General features: G+C 39.2%; 1 protein-coding gene across 1 annotated transcript in view; it reads left to right on the forward strand.

Annotated features, from left to right (window-relative positions):
* The window catches only part of HYDIN (HYDIN axonemal central pair apparatus protein), a 470,364-nt gene that overhangs the window by 84,667 nt on the left and 365,173 nt on the right, over nucleotides 1–20,524 (forward strand). The window lies entirely within an intron of this gene.

Genomic DNA, 20,524 nt, shown 5'->3' on the forward strand with positions numbered 1-20,524 from the left:
ACAAACTAAGCCACCGTCCTTGCCTTTAAGGAGCTCACACTCTGGTGGTGGCAATGACCTTCAAACAAACAACTATGGATGTACCAGATGTGATTTCAGAGGGAAGAAGAGAGAGAGGGCAGGTCAGGAAAAGCTTTACATGCCAAATGGGTGTGTGTGTGTGTGTGTGTGTGTGTGTGGTGTGGCATTATCAGACTTGGGCTTTAGGAAAATCATTTGGCGGTTTTGCAGAAGGAAAGATTGGAGGGGGGGGGCAGATCCATTAGAAGGCTATTACAGTTGCTCCTAAGGGAGGTGACGGGGCCTAAGCTGGGGCGTCGTCATGTGAAGGGAGAGAATGACAGAATGAGCTGGGTTGAGGAAATAGCAATAACAAAGACTTGGCGGCTGGTCATTTATGTAAAGTAAGTGACACTAGCCTGGCCAATGTGGGTTTTCTGGAGGACGATGGGACCCTCAGTAGGGACAGGGAAAACTGGAAGAGGAGAATGTTGGGGAAAAAGTGATCTTTGTTTTAGACATTTGAATTTGAGATGCCAATGGGATATCCAGTGTGAAATGTCCAGTACAATAAAGGATGTCCAATACAATGCAATTAGTGTCCAATGCAGTTATCAATAAAGGATTGTAGTTCAGGAGGGAGATCAGATATATAGATCGAGGAGTTATCTGCATAGAGATGATAAATGAACCCACGGGCACTATTGAGGCTATGCAGTGAGAGAATGTAGAGAGAGGATGATAAAGGAACTTATTACCCACGTCCTATGTGCCAAATGCTTTGCTAAGCACTGGGGATACAAAAGCAAAGACAATCCATGCCAGGAAGGAGCTTCCATTAGGGTGTCAGTTCATTGGGTGTGGGGATTGTTTCATTCTTTGCACTGTCCAGCACCTTAGCATAGTGCTTAGAACATGGCAAATGCTTAATAAATACTCTATTGGTTGATTAGTTATAATGGGGGAGACCCCACGCATGGGGGAGTGATGGCCAGGAAGAGGGTACTTTGGTACCAAAAGTTATAGGGATAGTGAGAATATTTGGGGGCAATATATTGACACACCCCATATAGAACAATGGGGGAGTTGATTTGATCATCATTTCACAACTGGAAAGAGACTGATGGGGAGCAAAGGATATATTCCAGACAATAATGTAGTGCAGGAGATGTCCGGAGAGTAGGGAATGAAGTGAAACATGTGAGGGCTCTTGTGAAGTAGTGGACTAGGAGAGGCAGTCAGCAGTCAGGACAGCCTGGCCTCAGGATGCAAGTTCTAGAGATGGAGAAGGCCTAGGATGGAGCCTTGGGATCAATGGAGAGTTTGAGGGAATTGCACGGATGAATAGTCAGCAAAGGAGGCTAACAGCTAGATAAGAGTAGAAACAAGAGAGGGCAGTGTCACGAAAACCCAGAGAGGAATCAATTTCCAGGACAAGAGAGTATTTAGCAGTTTCAAATGCTACAGAGGGGTCAAGAAGGATGAAGTTTGGGAAAGACCATTAAGATTTGGCAATTAAGAGATTATTGAAGAACAGGTTTCATGGAGTGATAAGCTCAGAAGTCAGATTGCAGAGGGTTAGAAGAAAGAGGGAGGAGAGAAAGTGGAAGCAACATATATAAGCAACTTTTTCATAGTTTGGCTAGGAAAGGGAGAAGAAATATAGAACAATTGCTAACAGGGATGGTAGGACCTAGTGAGTTTTTTTCTTTAAGGGTGATGGAGACTTAGGTGTGTTTACAGGTAGCAGGGAAGGAATCAGTAGATAGGGAGAGATTGAAGATGAGTGAGATAGAGGATGATGGAAGGGACAATCTCCTAGAGATGAGAGAGGATAGGATCAAGAATACATATAGAAGAGTTGGTAAGAATGACCACTTCTCCATCAGAGACTAGAGTAAAGGAGAAGAGTGATGGATGATGCCAAGGGATTGTGATTTCAGGAGAAGGTCAGAAGAGGGAACTCATGGCTAATGACCTCAATTTTCTTAGTAGAGTAAGAGATGAGGTAGTTAGCTGGGAAGAGGTTTGCAACAGCCACAGAAATCAGTTGGGATAAAGAATTAAGTAGAATTGCCTTGCTTTAGTGAGGGTCCAGTTGAAATTAGAATAACAAGTTTGTAATGGACCTATAAAAAAGAGAAACACTGAATGCATGATTTATAAACTATGATACTATAAAGTAGTAAACAAAGCAAACAATATGGAGCTAAATGAAGACTTAATAATGACATCTTAAATAATGAGTCAATCAAATAGCAAATCATCAAAACAATAGAATGAAAATGTTGAGACAACATAAAATTTCTGGGATTCAACTAAAACATTCCACAGAAAATTTATATCTCTGAGAAGTTGTCCAGAAGCATATTTTTATTATTTAAATAATTTGGTTCATGACTGACATTACTTGATTTCTATTTGTAGTAAAGTCTCTTAAGACCTTGTGATAGGTTACTGGTATTGTTCTTTATTTAGCCTTATGGCTTGGGTTAAAACAAAGATCTGGGTTAGGGAATTTACAGGAAAGGGTGCTTGGGAAGCTGGTACAAACAAGAGCTTCATTATTATGCAAGCAGGCAAAAAGCAAACTAAGACCCCTGGAGGTTAAGCAACTTGCCCAAGGTTGCATAAGCGTCAAGCATTAGAATGGAACATTTGAAGCCAGATCCTCTGACTATGGAGCCAGTGTTGTTTCCACTGGTCTATGCTGCCAAAATCCAATAAACTACCTGACCCATATGGTTGATCAATAGGAATGCCCCTTTTAAAAAATACAATCTAGCAACAATTTCCCAGAGACCCATGAGCAGCTGAGGTTGTACAAGCCATAGAGGAATTCCTTAAGCAATCCAGAGTGTCAATGAGACTGACCAAGAGATTAAGCAGAGCATCTGGATCTGATCCCAGATTTAGAGGAGCTGCATTTTCTTGGTCACAAATGCCACCAATGTCTCAGAACTGTGTTTCGCTCAGTTACCCAATAAAGCTGCCCTTGCGGGGGAGCATTTTGCCTTTGTTTGGCCCTGTTTTTGACTTTCAGGGTCCAGAATGAATGACTGAATGAATAAAGCATTCAGTAAGTACTTAATATGTACACAGCACTGTCAATACAAGTGCAAAGTAAGACAGCCTTGCACTCAAAGAGCTACCATTCTAATGGAGGAGACAGCACAGATGGAAGGTTCCAGCTGCAAGTCAGATGGAAAGATTCCATTGACCTTAGGATCCAGCAGCAGCAGATGGTCATTTCAGAGCGTTCATGTCATTTCCTTTTCTGAAATGGAACCACTTGACAGAGTCATGGACTCCAGTGGCAAGAATCCTCCTTTCTGGGTCTTGAGTAGTGGTGACTACAGCACTTGTAGGAGCAGCTTCCAGTCTGCATCTCCATAGATGCTTCTCAGGATGATGGCTGAGGGCGCTTGTCTGGAAACAATGCTATTCCACAATCTCTTTGGTTCAGGGTCCTGAACTGTTTCCATCAGGATCTGAGGGGAGAAGATGGTCAAAGTGGTGGTAGTGGTGATGTGATTTCCTTGGCACATGCTGCCTCCTGTCTTTTCCTTAGGGTTCTAGCTGATTCATTTAGGCTTGCTTGCCTACCTCATGTGTGATAATTGGTTGGCAGTTGATGAGGATGGTTGGCCCTTTCTCCACAGGAGCAAAATGCTACCTCCCTGCATTTGGAATACTGGTGCAATGAAGACTTACCTGATTGTCCTTCCTCTGAAGCTTCCCCTAGTTACCTTGTTAACAGACAGCCTCTAAGTACTCCAAATAACTGCATGTCATTGTGCACTAACCCACTGACCCTCAGTTCTATTGGAAACAAGATAGAATGGATCTCACCAACTGGGACCCTTTTGGAGTATATGCTAATCTGACTCAGCATGGGTCTGATTTCCATCACTAAAGCCATTGCTTTGAAGCCTTAGTGAATGTATTCAGATCTTTTGCATCATAGAGACATTAAGAGGGAATGAGTGGAAATCCTTGCCCATTCTGACATCTTAAAAAATGCACAGCTATGTGATCTTGGAGCTTACCACTATCACTATCTAAAATTCTCTTTAGGGAACATCATCTGGAATACTATGAATCTTGACATTGCCAATTATTGAACATATATGAAATTTTTAACAGTAATAAAATAATAAGAAACAGATCCTAAAGGAAAATGGGAGGAGTAAAATTTAAAGAGATGAGGAGAAATTCTAAACATTTGAATCACTCTGCACCCAATTCTACTGTGCCTTTTGTTTTTGCTGAATTTCTGACCCAAAGGAGTTTAGGATATTTTTAGTATGGCCCTATGTGTGTTCAGGACTTTTTTTTCTTCATAGAGCAAGAATGCTGATAAGGCATGCCATGATCTTTTTGGACCCAGATATTTGCAGACACCAGTAAGAGATGAGATCAGGTTTGGGTGTCGTGCAGAGTTCAGAATCCTTCTCAAAGTACTGTGTCTGTCAAACTTTAGCAGATCAAAAGGATTCTCAATATAATTAGAAAAAACTCTGAGGCTTGTTGTTTTTCAATCTTATTAGAAAGTATTGATTAAGATAGAGGAGAACTAGTTATGGGAAAAATATAGAAAGGATTTGGAGAAAAGTATTCTGACCATGACTTTTTTTTTAATTTTATTTTGGCTAGCTAGGCAATGGGGTAAAGTGCCCAGCGTCACACAGCTATTAAGTGTCAAGTATCTGAGGTCGGATTCGAACTCAGGTCCTCCTGACTCCAGGGCTAGTGCTCTATCCACTGTGCCACCTAGCTGCCCCCAGGAGAAAAGTATTCTAAACTGTATAGCCTATATTTTTGTTTAAAAACAAAGCAATTTTGGATTCTATTCTACTCACTCTTGACAAACAATGAAATCTTGAAATAAAGTTGGCATTTTCACTTATTCATTTTAGCCACCATTCAGAATTAATGGAATTTGGCACTAAATAATTTAAGAACTGATATAGCTCAAAGACAAATGTCACAGAATCTCAGAATTGGAAGAAAGCCTGAGGTCATCTAGTTCAATTTCTGCCTGAATGATCAGCCACTCTGTAGGGTCCTCAACAAATAGTCTTTGAGGCTTTGCTTAAAGCCTACCAGTGAAAAAAACATTACCTTCTAATTTTTGGATAGTTCTAATGGTTAAATTTTACCCAACCTATATTTGCCATGGCAATGTCCATGTATTGTTCCTATTCTGCTTTTTGAGGCCAAACAAAACAATAGACCTTTAAATACTTAAAAGCATCTCTCATGTCACTCCCTAAGTCTTCTGTTCTTCAGTAGAAACACCCTCATTTCCTTCAGCTGATTCTTATTCAGTATGATCTCAAAACCCTTTGCCTGGTCACTCTCCACATAGCAAGCATAGCCTTCCAAAAATGTGGTGCCCGGGACAGAACATAACCCTCCAGATGTAGTGGGAGCAGTGTAGAGTATAACTGATCAATGACATTCCTGGTTCTGGCCCCTATAACTCCCTAAAGGGGATTTGCCCTCCATATCACACTATTGACTCATTCCGAGTTTGCTCTCCTCTAAAATGCCCAGATATTTTTTCAGATGAATGGCTGTTCGGTTATATGTCTTCCCAACTTGTACTTGCAAAATTGATTTTGAACCCGTGAAGACTTTAAAAAAATGCCTATTAAAGTTCTTATTGGATTCAGTTCAATATCCTACCTTGTCATCATCTCTTTGGATCCTTACTTTATCATCCAACATGTTATCTGGCTTTGTGTCATTTGCAAATTTAGTAGGTATAGCATTTGTGCCTTTATCTTTCATTGATAAACATATTGAACAGTTTCAGTTCAAGCACAGACCTCTGGAACAGTATAGCAGAACCCTTCTTTCAAGATAACATAGAACCGTTAATAGTTTCTCTTGGAGTCCAGTCATTCAGTTAGTTCTGAATCCAGCTGTCCTGTTGTCCAGCTCCCATCTCTCCGTCTTACTTACACAAGACTAGCATATCAGAGACTCTGTTAAATTCTTTATTAAAATTGAGGTAAATGCTGTCTACAGCATTCCTCTGGTCTACCTAAAATCCTCCTAAAGAGAAATAATGTTAGTCTGGCATGGGTTGTACTTCATAGAGCCATGCTGGCTCTTTGTTATCTCTGCTTTATTTTCTAGGTGTTATTCACCATAATATGACTAGATTTTACATTCAAAATATTTGCCAGAAATAAATGTCAAGTTTACTGGCCTGGAGTTTGCAGACTCTGTTCCCATTTTTAAAAATTGAGACAGTGTTTACCTGTCTATAGTATTGTCACACTTCTACCATTTTCTATAATTTTTCAAAGATCTTTGAATTGGACTCAATAATCATGCTTGCCTATTCTTTCAGTAAACAGTGTGGCCCAATGGATAAAACTCTGGGTTTGAAGTCAGGAAGAGCTGGGTTTGACTCCTTCCTAAGACTCTGAATAGTTATGTGACCCTGGCAAAGTCGCTTATCTTCTCTCAGTCCTCATCTATAATAAAAACACCTATCTCACAGGACTGTTTCAAAAGAGATAACATAAGTGAAATGTTTTGTTAATATTAAAACACTGTATTGGAACTATGCCCCCAAAGCTATTAAAATGTGTGCAACCATTGATCCAGCAATAATACTCCAAAGAGATAAAAGAAATAGGAAAAAGACACATGTGCAAAATATCAATAGCAGTTTTTTTGGTGGTGGCAAAGAATTGGAAATTGAGGGGATGCTCATCAATTGGGAAATGGCTGAAAAGTGATGGTGTGTGAATGTGATGGAATAATATCATGCTCTATGAACTGATGAAGGGGAAGGTTTTACAAAAGTCTGAAAAGACATGTCTGAATTGATGCAGAGTGAAGTGAGCCGAACCAGGAGAACATTGTACACAGTAATAGCAATATTGTACGATGATTTTATGATTATATGATGAATAGTTTAGCTATTCTCAGCAATACAATGATCTAAGACAATTCCATAGGTCTTATGATGAAAGGTGCTGTCCATCTCCATGGAAAGAACTGGTAGAGTCTGAATGCAGATCAAAGGTATTTTTTCTTTACTTTCTTTATTTTTCTTGGGTTTTCTTTTTTGTCTGTACTTTCTTTCACAGAATGACTTACATAGAAATGTGTTTTGCATGACAGCATATGCATAACCTATGTCAAATTGCTTGCCTTCTCAACAAAAGGGAGAAGGGAGGGAGGAAGAGAATTTGAAACTCAAACTTTGGAGAAAAAAAGAATGTTAAAATTGTTTGTACATGTAATTGGAAAAAATAAAATATTAAATAAGATTAATATATATGTATACACATATAATTTGTATATATTCCTTTTTTCATGTCCTCTATATAGGCATTGCTAATACAGGAATTTGTTTTCCTTGACTATACATGTCTTTAATGAGTTTTGTTTTTCTTCCTTTCTCAATGGGTGAGGGAAATGGAAATAGGAAAGAACTATTGTCTAGCCATACCTCCCCTGTCCTCTATTGAGAAGTTGATTTGTGACTCTGAAGTATAATTAATGCTTTTGTTGCTTTTGCATTTTGTCTTTTTTGACTTAGTCAATCTCTCCAGTCAGTCAAGACTTTTTGGAAGATTTTTTTTGACCTTTTTTGTGGTTCAGGACTGTTCTATTTTTTCTGTCATATCTTCAGGGCCTAGAACAGTGACTGCCACAAGGCAGGTGCTGAATAAATGCATTTTCAATGAGCAGTCATCTCGCTTTTGTTGGGAGATTTTCAGTGAGGGGTCAGGGTCAGGGTCAGGGTTAGGGTCAGGGTCAGGGTCAGGGTTCCCCCCAAGAAAGACTCATGCAGCGCCATTTGTTGGGGAGTTCATCCTGACGTTGAATCTCACTCTGCCCTCTGGCAAATTCCACCCGTTACTCCTAGTTCTCCCCTTGGGGGCCACAGAGAATAAGTCTGTTGTCATCTACCACCTGACTCTTTGAGATGAAAACTGTGTCATTTCCAGTACAGACACTCTTACCAATGTCATCTTAATGGCTATCTCTGCTTCCCCAAACAGCACAGTGATTTTGTGGTGATGATTTCACTATCACCTTTGAGGAGAATAGATCACTGTAGAAACACTGGAAAAATGTCTTCCTTCCTGCCTTCCTTCCTCCCTCCCTCCCTCCCTCCTTTTCTCCTTCCCTCCCTTCCTTGCTTCCTTTTCCATCATATCTTTTGCAACCCTCCACTGTGCCTTCCTTCACATTGAGATCGCTGAATATCATCTGGGTACATCTTGACTTAGTTTGGAGAATCTTGCCAAGCTCTTAATAGACCTCCTTCTCCTGCTTCTCCTCTTCTTCTTCTTCTTCCTCTTCTTCTTCCTCTTCCTCTTCCTCCTCCTCCTCCTCCTTCTCCTACTTCTTCTCCTCCTCCTCCTCCTCTTCTTCTTCTTCTTCTTCTTCTTCTGTTGATGTATAAGAAGTGGTTACCTTCCTTGGCAATCTTTTTGTTTATACTAGTCACGAACCCAGCAGGGAAGGTTGACCAGGTATCCCATGACTATTCCCATGGCATGATGTGTCTTACTGCTTATTTGCATATGCAATTTCAACTCCTTTATTTGTCTCTCCAAAGGAACTTGGTAAACCTCCTTCCAATATGTCCTAGTTTTTCATTGTGAAAAATCAATCAGTGATGTTGTGGTTAAGTTCCTACAATAGTCTATGTGCTCATTGATAATTGGACAAACACTGTCATATTTATATTTGCATTAGTCAAATTTATTCTTCTACACAGGAGGAGAATGGTGTGATACTCAGCACTACAATGCCTGTGGAAGTAGAAAGAGCTTCCCAAACCTGATGGCCATTTTAGCTTCCCCTTTTCATGCATTGTGACTGTCAAAGAATTCATCCCTTTTGGTCACCCACTGATGATGAGTTTCTTCTTGCTTAGCTATGCTGGTACATGGACAGAAGACATTCCATGTCACCAGGACTTTATGGAAAGCCTTTATAGCTAGCTTGCACTTCCTTGGCATAACTAATCAAACCCAGGGTCACCTCCATGCTATGAGAAGGCATGAGAGTAAGATTTTTATGGAGATGACACCAGCAATTCCTAAATCATATGCCTATTTCTCATCTCTATTAGATCTCTAACAATAAACTCATCTCTATGAAATTATTATCAAAGATATTATGGGAAGATGGTGGCATGTTAGGGTCTGGAGGACACTAGTTCTCCCATAAACACCACAAGGTACTCTGAAAATGCATCAGAAGGAACAATGACAAAGCCAAAGATAATCTGCTATAAACTCTTCTACCCAGTCGAAGACTGCCCCCAAAAGGTTGCTGGAATGCTACAGAATCATGAAGCAGAGATAAGAGAATGATGAATTATTAGGAGGATAATTGATGAGAGTAGAGGGGGAGAAGAGGCAGACTTTCACAGACAACTTCTTACAATGGAACACATCTTCATAGTCAACAAACAACTAGAACACATATAGAGAAAACACATTTCACTTTGTTTATTGTTTTTTGATGACAAAAAGAAATATCTGACTAGGTAGAACAAAATACAACCTTAAAGCCACTACTCCAACAAGGTACCTCCCATGTATATGTTGATGTCTCATAAGATTCTGTGATCAGAGATAATCACAGAGATAATTTTTTCACTAATTCCTTGATTATCAAAATTAAGTGAGGCATATACAGTAGGAAGTTAAGACACTCCCTGTGTACACTATCGCTGCCTTACAGAATGTCCTGTGCAAAATCCAAATGGAAAAGGGATACTATATAGTTCTCAAATATTCCAGATGCTCTCATTTGCAAATGATGCACAGAAGCTTAAAAGAGGCCATCCTCAAAATTCAGTCAGGAAAAGTCACATGAATAAAGAGTGCTGATGGCCCTAACTGTGGCATGCAGTTGCATGGAAAATCCATGGAATTACTCCTTCACTACTATATCTTAGACAGGCACCGTACACATGGACCATGGGCGTAGAATTCCACAGAAGAAAAGAGTGTGCAAAAGGGGATTTGAGAAATTGTAGAATCTTTAGCAATCCCAAGCTGCTCCCTGATACACAAACTCTCCCCTCCTTTTAATACCAGTATTATCTTACAGTGATGACATGTAATTGATCTTCTTCTCTGAAGAATTAGAACTCCAAGTGACACAAAAGGCAGGAGAAAGATCCATGGAGACCATAAACAGATTGCAGTATATTACTTCTGTGTGTCAGAAGTATCCCCAATCACCACTCAAGAGTCCAACAATCAGAAATGAAGTTTTCCTATAGCTGGAGTGAGGGATAGTGGATGGACGGCTCCAGCTCTGAAGGGCTGCATTACTAGTTATAAAGTGTTAGAAGACCTAGAGGAAGGTGTGTTGAATGGACCCTTGGTGGAGGATTCCTGGATAGAACCTTCATGGGTGAGAATTATAGAGGAGAAAGGGGTCATTTGTAATCTGTGCCATAAGAGGAGATAGCTCTGTCCATGAAATCACAGTACTACTGAAGGACCTAAGTGAGCATAACAGGAATTTTTATATAAAGGAGTTTTAACAAAACCACCAATCACTCAATAAACATTTATTAAAAAAATATACTCAATGTCTACCTGAATGTAAATGAAAATGACTCTAAAAGGCAGCCAAATTCAGATGAATTTTAAAGGCCAGTCTTGGTCCTTGAGAATAGATGAAGAAATATACTTATATCCCCTCTCAGGAGTAGAGAGTTGGGAAATAATGGTGTAGAATGGGATCTAAGCTTACTGACAGTCATTTTACTGGTTAGTTTTGCTTAGCTGTTTTCCTTTGTTTTGAGGATGGCTGGGGAAGAGAAGACATATCAGGAAAGGACTGTGATGTAAAAACAAACAGTAAAACTTTTTTTTTTTAAATAAGACAACAATAAAAAGAAGATAGAACATTGGTAAGGTAGCAATTACCTTTAGTCAATGTGGCATAGAGTAAATGAATGGCTTTGTATTTGGAGGCAGAAGACCTATGTTTGAGCCTTGGCTTTGCCATTTATTAGTTCTGTGTTCTTGTTCAAAAGCCACACTGGACCTCAGTTTCTTCTTCAAAGAGGGATTAGACTAGATTATCTACATGCTCGTTAAGTATCTGTGAATGAATAGTGGTGAGAACTGAGACTTGGTCTTAATGAGGTAGCAGCAAATGAGTTAGAGGAACCTGGTAACAGTAGTGGGGGAGGGGTGGTGTCTTCCATGTATAAATGCTGTGGGATTTCTTCCCCATTTCTGGCACCAGAATAGCAATTACTGATAAAATTAGGCCATATGTGAGATGAGGAGGATTAAAAAGAAATGTTAAAAGCTAAAACTCTAAGGCAAAAGATTAAGAAACTGGTTAGTTAATCATAAGTGTTGTTCAAGGGAAATCATAGTATCAAGTTTTGGAAAGGATGAATCTGCTAAGTTTTAAGAGAAGTTTACATTTGATAAAAGAAAAAAACTTGTCTTTGACTTATCTGATCATTTACAAATATTTATCACATTAAAATTCCTTATCATTTTAGTTTGTCTAACTGTATAAGCTTTTATTTTATTTTTGATTTTTTTGAAGATAATTTTTCAATTTTATTTAATATTTTATTGTTCCCAATCACATGTATAAACAATTTTAACATTCCTATTTTTTCAAATTTTGAGTTCCAAATTCTTTCCCTCCCTCCACATTGAGAAGGCAAGCAATTTGACATAGGTTATACATGTGTAGTGATGCAAAACACTTTTCCATGTAAGTAATTCTGTGAAAGAAAACATAGAAAAGAAAAGCCCAAGAAAAATAAAGAAAGTAAAGAAAAAGTATCTCTGATCTGCATTCAGGCTCTACCAGTTCTTTCTTTAGACATCATCTATCATCATAAGTCCTACAGAATTGTCTTGGATCATTGCATTGCTGTGCATAACTAAGTTATTCAAAGTAGATCATCATACAATGTTACTGTTATTGTGTACAGTGTTCTCATGGTTCTGCTCATTTCACTTTGCATCAGTTCATGTAACTCTTTCTATGTTTTTCTGAGAGCATCCTGCTCATCATTTCTTAAAGCACAAGTTTTCCATCACAATTATATACCACAACTTGTTCAGCCATTCCCCAATTGATGAACATCTCTTCAATTTCCAATTCTTTGCCACCACTTAAAGACCTGCTATAAATATTTTTGTACATATAGGTCCTTTTCATTTTTGCTTTTTATCTCTTTGGGTTACAGACCTAGTAGTGGTATTGCTTAATCAAAAGGTATGCATGGTTTTATAGCCCTTTGGGCATAGTTCCAAATTGCTCTCCAGAGTAGCTGAATCCATATACAACTTCACCAGTAGTATATTAGTGTTTTAATTTTCCCACACCCCCTCTGACATTTGTCATTTTCCTTTTCTGTCATATTAGCCAATCTGACAGGTGTGAGGTAGTAGCTCAGAGTTGTTTTAATTTGCATTTCTCTTGTGAATAATGATTTAGAGCATTTTTTTATATGGCTATAGATAGCTTCGATTACTTTGTCTGAAAACTGCCTGTTCACAACCTTTGACCATTTATCAATTGAAGAATGGTTCTTATTTCTATAAATTTGGCTCAGCTTTCTATATGTTTGAGAAATGAAGTCTTTATCAGAGAACCTCACTAAAGGTTTTTTCCATAGTACTGATTGACTAAGTATTTCCCTCCATCCTATTTTCCCACTGTTTATACTGCTCTCTCTCCTTTGACCCTGTCCATTCTCAAAAGTGTTTTGCTTCTGACTTTTACCTCATCCAAACTGCCCTCCCTTCTATCAGCTCCACCCCCACCCCTATCCCTCTTATCCCCTTCCCTTCCTACTTTCCTGTATGGTAAGATAGATTTCTACACCCAACTGTGTGTGTGTGTGTGTGTGTGTGTGGGTGTGGGTGTATGTGTTATTCCCTCTTTGAGTCAATTCTGATGAGAGTCTAGGCTCTTTTTTTATCATGACTTTCAGGTAGTCCAGTAATTCTTAAATTATCTCTCTGGGATCTATTTTCCAGATCAGTTGTTTTTCCAATGAGATTTCACTTTTTCTTCTATTTTTTCATTCTTTTGATTTTGTTTGATTGTTTCTTGATGTCTCATAAAAGTCATTATCTTCTGCTTGCCCAATTCTAACTTTTAAGGAATTATTTTCTTCAATGAACTTTTTGTAAGTTTTTGGCTCTTCCAAGGTGGTATGGTCTAGGGAGAAATGTGTTTACTATTCTGTAATGTGCTCTGGTTTATGAATGACCACAAGCACTCTTTTCAGCCGTGGAACTGGGACCAGGGTCCCTGCTCCCCTGGGGCTGCAAACTCTGCTGTGCTAGTGTTCCTCCTTATAGTGGGACTAAGACCCAGTACTGCAACCCAGATCCAAGTATAGACAAAGCAACAGAGTCCTGCCCCTGGTGCCAGCAAAGGGACCCCCATAAATCTCCTTCTGAAAGGTTGTCTGATCCCCTTCCCTCTCTGTGTGGGCTGAGAGGTCTGGAAACCACCATTGCTACCAATGATTCAGTCACCCCAAGACCTGCTCCTAGTTTGCTGGGGCGTGCTCTGAGCTGGCTGGACCTGCACTGGACTGCGCTCCTCTCTCACCCTGGTGCAACAGACTTTTCCTGCCAACCTTCTAAGTTGTCTTGAACTGGAAAATTGTTTCACTTCATCTTATTGTGGGTTCTGACATTCTAGAATTTGTTTAGAGTCATTATTTAAAGGCATTTGGAGGGGTTTGGGGGAGAACTCAGGTGACTTCCTGCCTTTGCTCCGCCTCTGAATAAGCTTTTATTAAAGAAGAAACTCAAAGGCAACCCTTGTGGAATGGCAGCGGTACTAGAGGATTAGAGAACTGTGAGCAGTAGTTCTTCAGATGACCTCAGGTCTGGCTTGCAAAACGTGGGGCTTAAGAAGGACAAAGATCCTTCTTTGAATGCATAATAACAATGATGATGATAATGATAATAATAATAGCAGCTAGTCTGTTTGCCTCAGTTTCCTCATCTCTAAAATGAGCTGGAGAAGGAAATGGCAACCCATTCCAATCAATATCTTTGGCAAGAAAACACCATGGCAAAACATGGCATGGTGTGCTATGGTCCACGCGGTCACAAAGGGTCAGACACAACTGAGAAATGCTTGAACAACAATAACAACATTGTAGTACTTTAATATTTGTGAAGTATTTTATAGATATTAGCTCATTTGTAACCCTGGGAGGTTATTGCTGTTATTATCTACTTTACAGATGAGGAAACTGAGGCCAATAAAGCTTAAATTACTTTCCCAGGGTAACATAGTTAGTATGTGTCTGAAATTGGATTTGAATTGGTCTTACTGACTTTTAAGTTCTATGCTCAATACACTGTGCCATCTAACTCCTTCTAATATATAGTTGTTATCTACACAGTGCTATCTGTACTATCTATATCTATATCACTGTTATTCACACTGTGATATATATGTAAAGAGACCATATTTACACATAGGTACACATACACATGTATATACACACATAATATGTACAGGATAGACACATGTACAGGTTATCCCATTTTTTTGAGAACATTTACCTCAAAAATAAGAAAAAGAAGAGGGGTCCGGGTTGAGGGTGGGACATATTTCAGCAATGGAAGGATCAGAGAGTATTTGGAAATTTGCTCTGGCCCCTCACTGGTGAGAGGCCCTGGGGATGCCAGATCTGGTAGTTGAGAGGCGTGGGTCTATAACTCCTCTTCCTCCCCACAATGGTCCCTCCGTAACCTCCCCAGGGCTTAATGGACCTCAGTTGCATAGCAAGTGCATCTCAGCAGGCTGTTTCTATTTCTACTGCCAGTTTGGCAGATTATACTAAACAGATCAGAGAGGAGTTAAAAATGGCGGATAATATCTTCATTTTCATTTTATCCTCCAGGTATAAGGAACCCTAGAAATGTAGGAGTTTAAATATGGGGAAGTGGACATTAACATAGATCATCAAAATCTGATGTCCTAACCATAATGGTAATTTTCCATGTTGGCATCTAGCACTAGGCCTGGAGTCAGGAAGACTTGAGTTCAAATCCTGTCTCAGATACTCACCAGCAGTGTGACCCTGGACAAATCACTCAACCCCTGTCTTCCTCAGTTTTCTCAACTGTAAAATGTGGATAATAATAGCACCCACCTCCCAATGTTGTTGTGAGGGTCAAATGAGATAATAATGAAATAATAATAAAGTACTTAACACTTGACAGTTAATTACAGTGCTCGGACATGCATTAAGCACCATGTAAATGTTTATTCCCCCATAAACATTTTAGATAACATTAGGGATTAAAGGATCAATTGTAATAGGGATCTAAATCTGTTTTCTCTAGTCTGGACTCCATGGATTTATTTCCAGTTCCTAAAAACTGCAGATCCTTTATTTTATTTTTTGTTCAGCTCCGCCTCTGAGCTTAATGCTCATCTGCCCACTATATCGGAGAAAGTGGCATGCACTTGGGATTCTCTACAGTTGTTGGCTTTGCAGGCACAGAGACATGTGTGGAAGTTGAAGGCAGAGTGAGAAAAACTTTTAACCAAAGATGACAGAGCAGGAAGGAGCCTGGCCAGCTGCTGAAATGGCAATATTAATGAACCCAGAAATGTTACATTAACTTTCACTTCTAAGCATAGATTCCTATTGCCAAGAATATATATTGGGAATGTCCTGTTTCAATAACTTAAAATATTAAAATGAGAGATAGCTAGGTGGTACAGGCAGTAAAGCACTGGCCCTGAAGTCAGGAAGACCTGAATTCAAATCCAGTCTTTGCTACTTACTGGCTGTGTGACCCCAAACAATAGATTTAACTACTCTGTGCCTCAGTTTCCTTATCTGTAAAAAGGGGGTATTAATAGCACCTACCTCCCAGGGTTATTGTGAGGATCACATGAGATAATATTTGTAAAGTACTTTGTAAACCTTAAAGGACTATATAAATGCTAGCTATTATCATTACCATCATCACTATCACACCACCACCACCACCACCATCACCACCACCATCGTCATCATTTATTTCACTGGTAACATCAAATCCTAAACAAAATTGTGCTGAATTGTTTTTGAGGAATGTCATTGAATAGATATAATGTGTTGTCTTGCTACATAAATTCTTCATAGGTAGAGGCACTTAATAACTGGTTTTTGCATTGAATTAAACAGTGTTATAACTGAATTTTCTTACTGATGAGGTGCCTGCTGTTACTGGAACATAATATCTAGCTTAAACCTTTCTGGTAGATAGCTAGTTATTTATCTTTGAGGAATGAATGCTTTCAAGTCTACAATGGCGATGTTGGGATATTTGACATTTCTCAGCTTGTCTGCCTTTTGTATAGTAAAGAAAAAATACTATGGATGGTCTTAAGTCACCAGCACTTAATACTCTCTACCCAACTAAAGCCTGCGCTATTAAACAAACTATGGTGCCCCTAAAAAGGATATCCCAAGGTGGGTTTTTCCCCTCCTACTTTAGTAGTTTAACTAGTTCTGAGTCATCTGTGTCTAACAACTGAAATAAAGGAAAATCTTGCATTTTGGAATTTCCTGCATTTTGGATTCCTGGTGCCATCATTGGAGCCCTAGAATTTTGCTCTCCTTAGCAAATTAGCTTAGCTTTCATTTTAAATCACTTTATACATTTGGCTGCACTGATATCCTGTGCAGAGCAAGAAATCCTTGCAAAGAAGATGAAATCCTAGTACGTGAAGATGAATGTTAGGAAAAGGGTAGGAACCTTAGAAAAAAGCATCGAAACAAAGACCAAAAGTCAGCCAACCAGGTGTCTGGTTCCAATTTTTCTTTGAAATTATAAGTTACATCAGCTCTACAGATTTCAGCTTCATTGTTCAATAACAAATGTGTAGTAGGTACAGTTCTAGTCGGGAAGACTTGAGTTGTAGTTCTGCTTCTGATACGTATTAATTGTGTCAGTGCCCTAGGTGACTCGTTAAGAATAGAAGTAATTCATGTATAACCTATATCAGATTGCTTGCCATTTTGGAGAGGTGGGAGGGGAGAGAGGAAGGGAGAAAAAAATTGGAACTCAAAATCTTTCAAAAAATGGTTGTTGAAAACTATCTTTACATGTGATTATAAAAAATAGAATAGTATTTATACAAAAAGCTGAAAAGCTAAAAACTGGAAGGAGATACTCATGCAGGAGTATGGGGGGAGGTAAAGTCTGGAAAATGAAGGATGGGTATTCTGCTCCCTTCTTCCAGGCTTATACAGTTTGAGGATCTAGGAGTTATTAAAAAGAGGCCCATGAACATTTAAAAAAATTAATAATTGTAATCCATGTAATTTGTTTTCTTATTAATTCTATAAATCTTATTTTATGCACTTTTTTTCCTGAGAAGAGGTTTGCAGGCTTCACCAACCTGCAGGAGGTAGTTAAAGGAGTTAAGAACCTCTGACCTCAAAGGCCAAACTCCCTTTGGCAAAACTTCCATGCGGGTTTAATGGCGGGACACGGACAAACATGGCACAGAATCGAAAGTTGTGGATGAATTTTGATACTTACCAGGGGAAATGACATTCATGTCTCTGAGAATGGGAATCCGTGGAAGTATTGAATGGGCTCCTGTAGTTAAGCAACTTGTGATACAATGAAACTGTTCAATAAAATTGGCCTTGATCTACATGGGTGTTCTTTTTGGATGTCAATGATCATGGGTGTCATGATGCAGTTTAAAGTAATCATCAGAACAACTGGTGGTGAAATGCTTTTCCCATGAGTCAGTGCATTTCAATGCACTGACCACAGAAACTTAGATATTATTATTTTTGTCTTTCTATCATTTCTGTGTACATTCCATTTCGCATAGTTGCACCTTACTCTAACATTCATGGTTTATTTTTCAAAGCGGCTCCTCTGATTATGCTACTACTGTCTTTCAAAAGCTTTAGTGGTCTGATGTTATAGACAGGAAAAAGAACAAAATTATGATCCTTTTTTTTTCTGGTGAGGTAATCGGGGTTAAGTGACTTGCTCAAGGTTACACAGCTAGTAAGTGTCAAGTGTCTGAGGCTAGATTTGAACTCAGGTCCTCCTGACTTCAGGGCGGGTGCTCTATCCACTGTGCCACCTAGCTGCCCCTAAAATTATGATCCTTCAAAAAAAAATAAAAGAATAGAAGTGATAGACTAATCTGGATATGTGTTGGCGGACATAGTTTCCATACCAAGGGCTCTCCACACTGATGGAGACACTCCCCTCTCTCCTCCTTCCCAGTAAACATGAGCATAACAGTGCTAGATCTAATGCTTGGTGCTAGCAAAAAGACAAAGATGAGGCAAGACATACTGCCTGTCCTCAGGGAGCTTAAAGTCTAGAAAAGGAAACATCAATAGCTCTAACAGCACACATTACATGTGGAATGCAAAATGAAATTAAGGGTAGTTGGGAGGGGTGTTATTTGACCATAAAGTGGAACTATCACCTGCTTCTTTTCCATCCTATCAAGTCGTTGATAGTTTCAATGAAAGACAGCAGGTGACACTGGTCTTCCATAAGCCCTGTCTGGGTCCCTATTTCGTCCTCTGTAAAAAGCAGGGTTGGATTGGATGGTCTCTTAGTGCCGTTCTGGTCCTCAATCCTATGATTCGAAAACAGGTAATTTCAGTGGATGCTCTTAGTTACCTTGTAGAAATCCATATTTGGAATCTTCAAATCAGCCACCCATTTTATATATTGGTCAAATTAGTAATCTAATTTTCCTCATCTGGGATTACCAAGGCTGTTTTATAATAGTAAATTCTTCAGGGACTTTCAAATTTTGACAATTATGAGGAATACATCTGAACTCAGTCTTTGGCTCTGTGCCTTACAGTAGTATCCAAGGTGGATGTTACCTGCAAAAAAAAAAAAAAGAATTATTGGCCCTGCTTTGGACTTTGGAGCCTAGAAACCTACATAATCCAGCTTCCCTCTCCCCTATTCTCACTACCCCAATTGAAAGTTCAGCATGAGTGCTTGTCCAGATTTTCCTATTATTTATCTTCAGACATTTTGTGATAGCACTATATTGATTTTTAAACAAACTGCTAAGGCATTTTTATAAACTTGAACATCAGGCATCATTGTAAACAAAGTCTGAATTCCTTCACCCTTCAGTTACCACACACACCCACCATCTGCCCTCCAAAACTGCAGCTTGTGTTTTCTGTACGTCCAAAAAGGTTTTGCTTTTAACCTCATTTAAAAAGGAGTTATTCTGTTCCTGCCGCAGGTATAGAGAGATTTATTGTTCCTGCCTCTGGTGATAGATTACTTTCCCTGGCACACTTCTTGAGTTGCCTGGATTAAAAGAAGGCTTGATTTCCCTGAATTCAAGGTCTTTTTAAACACTCAAAAGGCTTCATGCCAACACAGCCTCCATCTCCAAAAGGGGTCAATAGCCTCCTTATCCTGGAGTGTCACCAGTGAAGGAAGAAAGGAAGGAGGAAAAGAAGGAAGAAATGAGGGAAGAAAAAAAGGAAGGAAGGAAAAAAAAATATGTGCCTAGTACAGGTACTGTGCTAGCTACTGGGTTTACAAATACAAGAGTAAGAAAGTCTGTCCTCAAAGATCTTATATTCTAATAGGAGAAGGAAACATACGTAGGTGAGTAATGTCTGGGGAAGAGAATTTTGGTCTGGAGTTAAAGGGACTCTCACTGGAGCCAGAGGGTTGTTGAACATCAAGCCATTTCTGATGGTAGTATTGATTTAATTATTGTTTCCAGATTAAGAGATGGAAAGCACGGTATGTATAGGTGTGTATAGCAGTAATCAGGGAAGATGGCCAGATGTCTAGGGTTGATGGATATGAAGCCTGGTACAGGACTGATGGGGGATAGTGGGTTATATGAGTCAATAGTCAATCAACAGGTATTTATTAGGGGCCCAATGTCAGGTACTATGCCCCGCACTGGAGGCACAATGAAGGATAACAAAATAATCCCTGTCTTCAAGGATCTCACAGGACAGTGGGGGAGACAATATACTATGTACAGAAAAAAATTGCATGCTGGAGCAATGAGAGATCACCTCTAAGTGAAGGCTCTAAGATCAAGAAGAACTGGGCGGCGGTGTATTGTGAAAAGAATTAAACCCTTACGTGGATGGGCTTCCTATCTAGCAGAATATGGTCCAGGGAAAATGAATGATTGCATGACTTTATGCTTGTGGTTTTATTGCCTTTACCTGAAATTAGCATCAAACTAAAAAATCTCTTATGGCCAGGAGTTGATTAGCCAACTAGCGGTGTCAAGGCTGACCTCTTCCTTGAGTTAAAGCTAAAATTGTTTACCTTCCTTTTTTCTTTTCTTTTTCTCTCCTCCCTCCCTTCCTTCTCTTTCTTTATTTCCTTCCTTCCTTCCTTCTTTCTTTCTTTCTTTCTTTCTTTCTTTCTTTCTTTCTTTCTTTCTTTCTTTCTTTCTTTCTTTCTTTCTTTCTTTCTTTCTTTCTTTCTTTCTTTCTCTTTCTTTCTTTCTTTCTTTCTCT

Source organism: Vombatus ursinus, unplaced genomic scaffold, assembly GCF_900497805.2.
Source record: "Vombatus ursinus unplaced genomic scaffold, bare-nosed wombat genome assembly UNPS02012515.1, whole genome shotgun sequence".
Classification (NCBI taxonomy): domain Eukaryota; kingdom Metazoa; phylum Chordata; class Mammalia; order Diprotodontia; family Vombatidae; genus Vombatus; species Vombatus ursinus.